This window comes from Phascolarctos cinereus, unplaced genomic scaffold (assembly GCF_003287225.1).
Source record: "Phascolarctos cinereus isolate Bilbo 61053 unplaced genomic scaffold, phaCin_HiC Scaffold_3;HRSCAF=262, whole genome shotgun sequence".
Lineage (NCBI taxonomy): Eukaryota > Metazoa > Chordata > Mammalia > Diprotodontia > Phascolarctidae > Phascolarctos > Phascolarctos cinereus.
Window position 1 is genome coordinate 206,034,087 of NW_027555736.1, and position 9,730 is coordinate 206,043,816.

At 39.0% G+C, this 9,730-nt stretch overlaps 1 protein-coding gene and 1 long non-coding RNA gene across 2 annotated transcripts in view; one reads left to right on the forward strand and one right to left on the reverse strand.

The window, feature by feature from the left end:
• The window catches only part of ASB2 (ankyrin repeat and SOCS box containing 2), a 139,395-nt gene that overhangs the window by 125,314 nt on the left and 4,351 nt on the right, over window positions 1–9,730 (reverse strand). The gene's annotated exons all lie outside the window — the stretch shown is intronic.
• LOC110217734 (uncharacterized) overlaps window positions 1–9,730 on the forward strand; it is a 37,745-nt gene that overhangs the window by 20,088 nt on the left and 7,927 nt on the right. Inside the window, exon 2 of the long non-coding RNA XR_002327129.2 lies at window positions 1,794–1,934. This is a non-coding gene — a long non-coding RNA (uncharacterized LOC110217734). The remainder of the gene's footprint in view (window positions 1–1,793; window positions 1,935–9,730) is intronic.

Sequence of the window (9,730 nt, forward strand, 5' to 3'; positions counted from 1 at the left end):
CATGTACCCCAAGGAGGTCAATGACAAAAGAAAGGTTCCAAAATATTTATAGCAGCACTTTTTTTTAGTAAAAAAGAATTTTAAACAAAAGAAATGCCCATCAATTGGGGAATGACTAAAGAAATTGTGGTACATTAATGTAATATGAGAGAGAGAGAGAGAGAGAGAGAGAGAGAGAGAGAGAGAGAGAGAGAATCCATTAGATTCTTACTATGCACCAGGCTCTGTCCCAAGCACTAGAAATAGAAGGGAAAAAAGGTAATCTCTGCTCTCAAAGATGTTACATTCTAATGGGGAAGATAACACATAAAAAGGGGAAAGGGAAGAGGAAAGGAGTATATTGCACAATGAGGCTGGAGTCAGGAGCCTAGCTAGGAGACAAGTGAGCACTGATAGATAGCATGAGTGCTTCCCAAAATAGTGGTCCCAGGTGGGAGAAGGGAGTTAGAGGAATCTCCAGGGTGAGAAAGTCCAGACAGTCAGGAGTGGAGCCAAGAAAAAACATATTCCTAATGTGCTCTAAGAAACAATGAATACAACTGAATACAGAGTAACACAAGAAGACAAATGAACTGATGCAAAGTGAAATAAGCAGAACCAAGGAAACAAAGTGAACAGTGACTGTAAATGTAAATTGAAAGAACAAACAACAGAACAATCAATACCAAACACTGTGAAATTATGTTCATCAAGCTTGGCCCCAAAGAAAAGAAATGAAGAGGCACCTCACTCACTTTGAGCCTTTATAGAAGTAGAGACTACAGGGGTGAAACATTGCATGTAACGTCAGACTTGGTTGATTTTGCAGATCTGTTCTGTCCCTTCTTTTATTCTTTGACATAAGGGACAGCTCTCTTACAGGAGGAGGGAAGAATGTTGTGAAATAAAAGGGATATAAAAAGAAAAGTTATCAATAAAATATATTAAGTGGCCATCTGGTTTGACCCTCTCCTTAGATGATGAAGCTGAGGCTGACAGAGTATAAATGACTTAGCCAAGACTACCCAAGAGGTAACTCCAGAGCCAGGACTCAAATCCAGGCCCTGGGATTTTAGAGCTACAAGGGACCTTCAAGGACATCTAGTTCAGCCCTCTCGTTTCTTAGATGAGAAGACTGAGGCTGAAAGAGGTGACATTGCCCAAGATTACCTCAAGGGTAACTAAGAGGCCTAAAACTCTAATATAGGTCATAGAATCATAAAACCATGGGACTTGAAGGCTATCAGAGACCTCAGAACATTTAATCCAACCTCATATTTTGCACGTGAAGAAACTGAGGCCCCAAGCGATAAAGTGATTTACCCAATGTTTCATAGCTAATAAATGTCAAAGTCAGGATTCAAACTCAGATTCTTTGATTATAATTTTTTTTAATTTTAACAAATGTAGCCAAGATCAGAAGGAAAGCAGAAAATTGGAGGGCTGAATTTTATAGACAGTTTCTCAAAAAAGGTCTCAAATCTCAAATATATAAAGAACTTTGGAAAATCTATAAGAATACAAGTCATTCCCCAATTGGTAAATGGTCAAGGGATATAAACAAGCAGTTTTCAGATAAAGAAATCAAAACAATTTATGGCCATAGGAAAAAATGATCTAAATCATTATTGATTAGAGAAATAATGCAAATTAAGAGAACCTTGAGATATCATTTTACACTTATCAGGTCCTTTGATTATAAAGCCAATGTTTTTCCCACCATACCAGCTGCTTCTATGCTATCTGATCTGTTAAAATTCGAGATTTACCTCAAAACTATTTTTAAATAGTCTCAAGGTATTTTTCTATTTCAGGGAACAGAGGATGAACTTTCACCATGGATTAAATGCTAAAACTTTTCTTTTCAAAATATGGTAGTAAATGATGAAAACGTGCATGCACAGCAGACTTCTGGAGGCAAAATGTCATCGGAGGCATCTGTGGCTCCAGGAAAGGTCAGCATGGAACACCCCTCCCTTCTTCATACAAGTACACGAGTAAGACTCATCATTATTATTTACCAGTGGGCAGCACCAGAGCTCCACAATAGGGACAGAATTATAGAATATTAGCACTGGAAAGGACCAAAGACCCTTAGAGGACACAAAGACCCAGAAAGAAGAAAGTGACTTACCTGGGGTCACACAGAGAGTTAGTGTCAGCACCCACCCTGGTATCCAGGTGTCCTGACTCTTAGATCTGGAGTCTTTTTTTCCCTATATCACATACCCAAATGGTACAATTGGAGGATATCCAAAAACCTAAAAGTATCTCTCTCAATGCTAGACACAGTGTTTATTCTTTCCAATAAGACACTGAGGAATGTTTGTTAAAGTACAAAGACATTATGTGAATGATGAGCCATTATCAAGAATGAATACCTCCATTCAGTAAGTGAAAGGTGTATAAGTCTGAAGGGGCTACCTATCAATCAATCAAAAAGGAATTTATTACATGTATACTATGTGGCAGGCACTTGGCTGAGAGCTGGAGATGCAAAGACAAAAACCGACTCTCTCAAGGCTTCCATATTGTGATGGGAGAAATAAACATGGAAATGAGAAAGGAGAGGATTGCAGGCATCATGGGGGACAACTAGTGCTTGAAATGTACTCCTTCCTTCATAACCTTTCATGATCTTTCTCTTGCTTCAAGCCTTACTCAGGTCCCATGTCCTCCCTATGGCTTTCTTTGCTCCCACCTCTTCCCTTCCTCTTCCAGTTAAAAGTGTGGTCTACCTTCTTATCTCTTCCCAGATTGATTCTTTATAAAGGCAAACAAGGCCATCTTTTGCTTCCATTCTTACCTAGCCTTTAATTACCGAATGGCTTTTGCCTTCAGACAAACTGAGACCTGGGAAAGACCTTAGCTTAAAAAGGCCAAGGCCTCCCACTACATCCTGGGCCATCGCCAGTTGTCTTGACTTATATCTTGCCCCTGGACTCTGACGATACTGGAGGAGAGAATGAGGCTGATGACTGCACAGCTCTGCCTCACTTACATCCAAGTCACTTGAAAATCAAGACACCATCCTCCTGACGTCATCGGTCTCTTCGAGAGGACCAGCAACAGTTAAAAGCGTTTTCTATCTCCTCAAGTCTTCCTAAAGAGCTTTGTCAGGATCTCTTTTGCCTCCATGGCTTCCTACCCTGTCTTATATACATGGAATATCCCTCCTCTCCTGTCACTTTTTTGACAGATTTATTAAACTGGTAGCTCAGTGGAAAGCTTGTAGATAGAGTTTATGTAGATGTCAGCAAAATATTCAATAAAAGTGTTTCATAACATTCTCATGGAAGAAGATTGAGAGGTGTGTGCTAGATAGATTTGGAACCGATTGCATTACCAGATTCAGAGTAGTTGTAAAATGATTCAATGTCAGCTTGGGAGTAGAGTGCCTTACATATCTATCTTAGGACCCGAACTAGTTGATATTTTTTCATTAATAACTTGGATAAAGGCAAGATGATACACTCATCAAAGCTGAAGATGGCATGAAGCTGGGAAAAATATACTGGATGACAAAGTCAAGATAAAAAATATACTGGATACATTCAGTATGCTGGATGATAAAGTCAAGACACAGAAAGATATCAGTACACTAAAGCACTGGGCTGAATCAGGAAAGATGAAATTCAATAGGGATAAATGGAAAATCTTACATTGAGGTTCAAAAAATCAACTTCATCAGTACCACATAGGGGAGGCATGGCTAAAGAGCAATTTTTGTGGGGTAAGTTTTGAGGTTTTTAGTGAAGTGCTTTTGTTCTTGTTCAGTTGTTTCAGTCATATCTGACTCTTCATGACCCCATTTGAGGTTTTCTTGGCAAAGACACTGGAAGTGACTTGCCCAGGGTGACACAGCTAGTGTCTGGGGCCAGATTTGAACTTAGGGAGATGAGTTTTCTTTACTCCAGGCCTGGCACTCTATCCACTGTGCCACCTAGCTGTTCCAAAGTGCTAACTCAAAATTAATGAACAGTTCACTACAGCAGCCAGAATAGGTAGTGCAGTCTCAGGCTGCATTAAGAGAGTCATAGCTTCCAAGAATGAGGAGATGATCTTGACTTTGTATCCTGCCCTGATCATAACACATCAGGAGTATTATCTCCAGTTCTGGGCACCACAGTTTAAGGAAGATTTTGATAACATGGAGAGTCTACAGAAGAGAGTGTTTAGGATGGTGAAGGGCCTTTAGTCTATGTCATATGAGAATCAATTGAAGAAACTGGGAAGACGCAAAGAGAAAATTTTAGGCCTGATATCCAGAATATTTTCTTAACTAGAGCTGTCCAAAAGTGGAATGGACTGCCTCAGGAGATAGCAGGTTCCCTCACATTGGAGGCCTTCAAGTGGAAGCTGGATGACAGCTTATCATATCTGTTATAGTGGTTATGCCTTGTGGGCATGAATTAGACCAAATGACCACTGAGGTTCCTTCAGATTTCAGAATTCTATGATTCAGCGATTCTTGCACATATTCAATTAAAACAATATTTATTAAGTATCCACTGTGTCTGGAGCACTGCCACTCATGGAGACACAAAGTTTACATAATACACATTTGCTGAATTTATGGAATTCATAAAACTATGATACTTATAAACTAGAGATGTAGAATAGTGTCAACAATGTGTCCTCCACTCCTCTCTATTCTCCTAGTTCATCACTCATGCTCTGACTCACTTTCATCCCTGCACAATCTGTGTATATAGTGTGTGTGTGTTTATTAATTACTTTATTTTATTTTTAATTTATGGAATGAAACAAGCAATTCCGTAACATAGTATAACATGTAATATAACATAATATATTATGCAATATCTAATATAATATATAACATAACAAAAGCAGTATAATAAAAAAGATGATTGCACATGAACTATATATATATAAAACTATATGTGCAAATTTTTTATGTACAACTTGCTATTACTTTTAAATATATAATAAAGTTATCATGTAATCTTTGCATAATTGACTCTGTGGCTGGTCGGTTCCATTATACCTTATCCTCTGTCCTATCAAACCTTAGTCCTGGGTTATATCCCACCCTCTGCATTTTCCAAAATCTGCTGGAAAAAGGCCACAGTCTCCAAAGACTTAAAATCATGAGTAACTAAAAGGTCAATGGAGATGCGCATAAATAAGCTGCAGCATGTTACCAGTGGGGGAAAGGAATAAGGGTTTACTAAGCACCTACTGTATGCTAGGCACTGTGCTAAGTTCTTTACAAATATTATCTCATTTGACTCTCACAGTAATCCTAGGAAAGGCCTTGATTATTATCCCCATTGAGGAAAACTGAGGCACCAGGAGTTAAGCGTTTTACCCAGAGTTACATAGTATCTGAGGCCGCATATGAACTCAGGTCTTCTGACTCCAGGCCCAGCGCTCTATCCACTTTGCCACCTTGCTGCCAGTGATGGCTCACATACAAGAAACCCACAAAGAGTGAAAAGTGACATCCAAGAGATGTATGCTCTAAAAAGATGATGGACAGAACATATAGTAAGAGAGAAGAAGAATAAATAGATGGCTACATCAGTACCCATGCCATGTTAAAATACCTAAAGGAAGGCCCCCAGCTATTTGAGTCACAATCCACAAACTTGAGAGGGAGGGCCACATTAGAGAACATTAAAGCAATTCAATCAACAAATTAACATTTACAAAATGCCTACTATACATCAAGAGATACAGAGGCAAAAGACAATCCTCGACCTCAAGGAGCTGACAACATGCAAACAAATATATACAAAGCAAACTACATGCAAGATGAATAGAAAATAATTAACAGAGAGAAGGCACTAGAATTAAGAGGGATTGAGGAAGGCTTCCAGTAAGAGACCAGATTTTAATTGGGACTTAAAGGAAAGCAGGGAGGTCAGCAGATGTGGCAAAGGAGGAAGAATGATGCAGGCATGGGAGACAGCCAGAGAAAAGGCCCAGAGTTGAGAGGTAGGAGTTCTTGTTCGTGGAACAGGCAGGAAGCCAGTGTCATTGAGTACATGTCAAGGAGTAAGGTGTAAGAAGACTGGAAATGCAGGACGGCACTAGGTTATGAAATGTTTTGAATGTCAGACGGCATTTTGTATTTGCTTCTGGGTACAACAGGGAGCCACTACAGTTTATTGATTGGGCTCATGAAGGAGGTGACATGATGGAGCCTGTGTTTTAGGAAAATCATGTTAGTGGCTGAATGGAAGATAGACTGGAGTGGGGAGAGACTTGAGGCAGGCAGGCCTACTAGCAGGCTATTGCAGTACTCCGGGCATGACGTGATGAGGGCCTGCACTAGAGTGCCAGAGGGGAGAAGGGGCATATTTGGGAGATGCTGCAAAGGTGAACTTGACAGGCCTTGAAATAGGGAATAAAAAAGTGCAATGTACTATACTCAGAGCTGACGTACAAAGATAGACACAACAGAGGAATGGTTTCATAGAACTGAGAGTTGGACAGGACCTTAGAGACCTTTCCTTGTAGGTAAGAGGATCATAGATTTGGAACTGAGTTGAGAGAAGTCATCTAGACCAGTAGAGTCAAATTCAAATAAAAACAGATTCCTATGGAGTATATGGCTCAGAAAACCACAAATTAACATTATCTATGTTGTATTGTGTTTTTACTTCTTTTGTTAAATATTTCTCAATTACATTTAAATCTGCCTCAGGCCTCACTCCTAGTGAATTTGACACCTCTGATGACCAACTCTGACATTTTATAAAGGAAGCAACTGAGGCCAAGGAGATTAAGTGAATTGCATTAGATCACATGGGTTGTACAAAGGGAATTACCAAATCAGGATTATCATGTATTTCTTTTTTTTCCTTTTTAAATATTTTATTTTCCTCCAATTATATGTAAAAATAACTTAACATTCATTGTTTTTTTTTTAAGTTTTGAGTTCCAAATTCTTTTTATCTCTCCTTGCAAAACATATTTCCATATTAGTCCTGTTGTGAAAGAAAACAGGAAGGAAGGAAGGAAGGAAGGAAGGAAGGAAGGAAGGAAGGAAGGAAGGAAGGAAGGGAAAAATAGTATGCTTTGGTCTACATTCAGGTACCATCAGTTCTTTCTGTAGAGATGAATAGCATTTTTCATCATAAGTCCACTGGATCATTTTATTGCTGAGAATAGCTAAATCATTCATAGTTGTTCATCATACAATATTGCTGTTACTTATTTCACATTTCTAATTGTAGAAGTAGAGAAGGCCAAACCAATGATGTTTTCCAGCATCTCTAAGAGTCATAGAATGCTAGACAAGGTGAGATCTTAGAATATATATAGGATTTTGGAACACAGAATGTCAGAGATGGGAAGTAGAGTCATAGAGTGGTCATCTAATCCAACCTTTTCCATTTTACAAAGGATGAAACTGAAGTCTAGAGAGATGAAGGGACCTTCTCAAAAGCATATAGTTAACAATTATAAGAGGTAGGACTAGAACCCAAATCTCTTTATTTTCAGATCTATGTTCTTTTCTCCTATAACCTACCATTACTAGATCTCTAAGTTTTAACTACTATCTTGTCAGGTAGGATGGGGAAATATTCAGTAAGGGAACTCAATAAGTCAGTCTGTAATTGAGCCTAAAAATTCACAGGGCCCAATAGCTTAAATATGAGTCAAGGGAGTCAGTTGTTTTACTGAAGTCAGATCCCAGGCATTCTTCTTTAAAGTGGACATCAGTGACAACCACAAGAAACCCACAAGGGTGCAGACCACAAATCCTGGTTAAGAATAAGAAAGATTACTTTGAACCTTAAGGCTTCACTCAAGCTTGTATGTGAGTAACTGTGGGACCAGAAGTAAGTCCCATGATTTCCCTAGGAAATATTTGTTTACTTGGACTAATATATGAGCATTTCTCTGCATGTTGTAAAGAGAAGTATATGGGGATGGTTACTAACTGTGCTAAAAATATGACTGAGTCAGAGAAAAGCCTTAAAAAAAAAAGTACCAGCTAAGCTTGGCTTTACACAGGAAAGCTGTGGATTTGAAGATAAAAGGGCTGAATTTGAGTCTGATGTTATACACTTAGTAGATATGAACTCATGTGACCATGAGTAAGTCACTATTTCTATTTCTTTTTTTTTTTTGGAGGCAATTGGGGTTAAGTAACCCTTACACAGTAGTAAATGTCTAAGTCCACATTTGAACTCAGGTCCTCCTGACTCCAGAGCCGATACTCCATCCACTGTGCCACCTAGCTACCCCTCACTATTTCTATTTCTATTTCCTCATCTGGAATTGGGAATAATCATATATGTACAACCTACCTACCTAATGTGGTCGTTATTCAGGAAAGCACTTTGTAAACCCTAAAGTGACATTTAAACATGGGTCAGTAACTGCAGAGAGGAATCAGGGTATAGTAGCTAGAGGATCAGCTTACTCATTCAAGTCTTCCTCTGACAAACTGGCTGTGTGACCCTGACAAGTCACATAACCTCTGGAGGCCTCAACAATCTCACTTGATCCTCACAACAGCCCTGAGCTGTTGTTATGGTTGTTCAGGTGTATCCAGCTCTCATGACCCCATTTGGGGTTTTCTTGGCAAAGATACTGAACTGGTTTGCCATTTCCTTCTCCAGCTCATTTTACAGATGAGAAAACTGAGATAAATGGGGCTCAGTGACTCGCCTAGGATCACACAGTGACTCTGTGTCTGAGGTCAGATTTGAACTCAGGAAGATGTCTTCCTGACTCCAGGCCCTGTGCTCTATGCACTGCACCACCTAGCTTCTCTAACGACCTTGAAAGATAGGTACTGTTATTATCCCCATTTTACAGATGAGGAAACTGAGGCAAACAGAAGTTTAAATGATTTGCTTAGAGTCACATAGTAAATGTCTGAGCCTGGATTTGAACTCAGGTTTTCCTGATTTCAAATCCAGTTCTCTATCTATCACAATACCCAGCTGCTTAAATTATAGACTGCGAGGGAGGTTCCCCACAACAAAACTGCAGGTTCAAACAAAAAAAAATGTCTATTGATCATATCACTAGCGGTAGTTGTATTAGTTAATAACAATAGATGGTCACCATCATCATCATCATATTTAAGTAACTGGCAACATCCCCAGGTTATGATTTCAGAGGTCTCTGGGATGTTTCACTGTCAACAGGATTCCCCATTTATTGACTTCGGCCTGAAATGTTATAGATCGAAGTTATTCATAGCATTTACAGCTGGAAGGAGCCTTTAGGATCATCTAATTTAACATTCTCCAGAGTTTTTGGTCCTGTAATCCTATCTGTAAAAATGTTTTTGAACATTCACTCCCAATATATGTTTATTTATTTATTTATTAATTCATAAGTTAATATACTGATGCTACTATACTAATGGGGGCAGCTAGGTGTCACAGTGGATAGATCACCAAGCCCTGACATCAGGAAGACTGATCTTCCTCAGTTCAAATCTGGCTTCAGACACTTACTAGCTGTGTCATCCTGGGCAAGTCACTTAATCCCATTTGTCTCAGTTTCCTCATCTGTAAAATGACACGGGAAAGGAAATGACAAGCCACTCTAGTATCTTTACCAAGAAAACCCCAAATGGGGTCATGAAGAGTTGGACATGACTGATCTACTATAACAACCTCACTATACTAATACATACATTATAAATCAGACAACAAGCATTTATTAAGCCCCTTACTATATACTAGGTATTGTGTTAGCTGCTGGGCATATAAATACAAAGAATGAAACAATCCCTACTTTCCTGGAGGGTACTTTC